We start from the raw sequence: 1952 nt of genomic DNA on the forward strand, positions 1-1952 counted from the left end.
TTCCTTAAGGATGTATTTCCCACCCCCAGCTATGCTCCTCACATTCTCAGGCCTATCCTCAAAATCAGAGACATCCCATGACTGGGCATTCTCAGCTAAGTAGTCAAAGTATTCGAAAGCTTCTTCTGGGTTTTTGTTGAAGAACTCACCATTACACATGGTCTCAACAAATTGCCTCATTTTGGGTTGCAACCCTTCATAGAAAAAACTAATAACTCTTGAATGTTCATACCTATGATGAGGACAAGCATTCAATAAGTCTTTAAGCCTTTCCCAACATTGATAAAAGGTTTCAGTATCTTTGTGCCCAAAATTCATGATCTGCCTTTTTAGGGCATTTGTTCTATGCATGGGAAATTTTTTTTTTAAGGAACTCAGTCTACATTTCCTGCCAAGTTCCTATGGATCGAGGTCTTAAAGAGTTCAACCAAGTTTTAGCTTTATCTTTAAGAGAGAAGGGGAACATTTTTAACCTTATCACCTCCTTTGTACATGTCCTATCCATAAATGTTGAACACACCTCGTCAAACTCCTTAATACGTAAATAGGGGTTTTCAGACTCCATTCCATGGAAATGGGGGATCAGGGGAATCATCCCAGGTTTAAAATTGAAGTTATTTGCATTTAAAGGTTGAATGATGCATGAGGGAGGACTAGTCCTAATAGGCTGCAGGTACTCTCTCAGTATCCTATTTTGATTCAAAGCTTCATGATGCTCGTTATCCTCCTTGTTACTCAAATTTTTAGATGATGACTCAAAGGAAATAGATGCAGTTTTAGTGGATGCAATTGATTCACTCCTAATTAATCTTGATGGTTGATCTCTAGCCCAAACAAACATGCATGCTTAAAGAACAAACATACCAACTGGAAGAAAATAGTAGCATGCACTCCCACAATTAGTCAGAAGGAGGGGCCTGTTACCTCATCTATGAAGAGGTTCACAGATTCATTTATTTTCCCCTCTTTTTTTTTTTTTTTTGGCAAGGAAAAGATTATGCTTCACCAGTTGTCCCTGGCAACGGCGCCAAAAACTTAGTACTCACCAAATATTGCTTCCAAGTACAAAACCAAATTCAAAAAACACAGGGAGCTTCCAAGGTCATCTCCACTGGGACAACTTTGTCAACACAATCTATCAAGCAAAAAGGTTTAAATGGAAAAAGAAAAGTAAAGATGGGAGCATGAGGACCTTTGTAGTTGGATGGGTTTAAGGCTATTTACTGTGAGAATGTGATGAACTATGTACTCGAAATTTGTACAAGATGTAGGATGAATTTGTATTTAGATATTAAGGATGAGGGACTGCAATTACTCTAAAGGAAATAAAACATGAGTTTAAGTCAGAATGAAAACTGCTTTGTATTCTTTTAATTTCTTGGAGAAAAAGATGAGAAGTTGGATAGAAACAGTCAACTTAGAGAAAATAGTTTAGAATCTTTGGGAAATCAAAAGATGTATTGGCTGGAAAGTAAATACTAGGGTCACAGGGTTAGGGTTTTCTCAACCATCAAGATGTTGGTCACGGGGTGCATCTGCTTGTGCCAAACTAGTCATGATATTAACACATAAACTCAAGAACACATGCAATCTCAGTTTAAAATCACCAATAAAAATAAATCCCTCACTATATTAATCATCATTTTCATTCTAAGACCCTAGGGCTGAGGAATCCTTGATTATTTCAAGGTCCTGATGTGCCATGAGTCTACAACAGGTCAAGAACAAGAGATTCTACAAAAACCCACAGTGAATCAGGAGTGAAAATATAGAGACAAAGTCTTGCTAAATACCACAACAACCAACAGTACTCGGAAGGAAGAAAAAAAACCAATTCCCTGCAACCCTAGTTGTAGAAATTAGCCGAGAATCATCTTAAAAAATATGATTTCGAGGCTTTACAAAAACCCTAACTGAGCAACCCTTGTAATAGAAAGCAAAAGTAAAATGGA

The 1952-nt window shown here is 37.3% G+C and overlaps 1 non-coding gene across 1 annotated transcript; it reads left to right on the forward strand.

The window, feature by feature from the left end:
• The first annotated feature begins 229 nt into the window (after positions 1-229).
• Positions 230-337, forward strand: LOC121268719. Its single transcript, XR_005941230.1, has one exon. It is a non-coding gene; the product is annotated as a small nucleolar RNA R71 (small nucleolar RNA).
• The last annotated feature ends 1615 nt before the right edge of the window (positions 338-1952 follow it).

Source organism: Juglans microcarpa x Juglans regia, chromosome 5S (assembly GCF_004785595.1).
Source record: "Juglans microcarpa x Juglans regia isolate MS1-56 chromosome 5S, Jm3101_v1.0, whole genome shotgun sequence".
NCBI classification, from domain to species: Eukaryota; Viridiplantae; Streptophyta; class Magnoliopsida; order Fagales; family Juglandaceae; genus Juglans; species Juglans microcarpa x Juglans regia.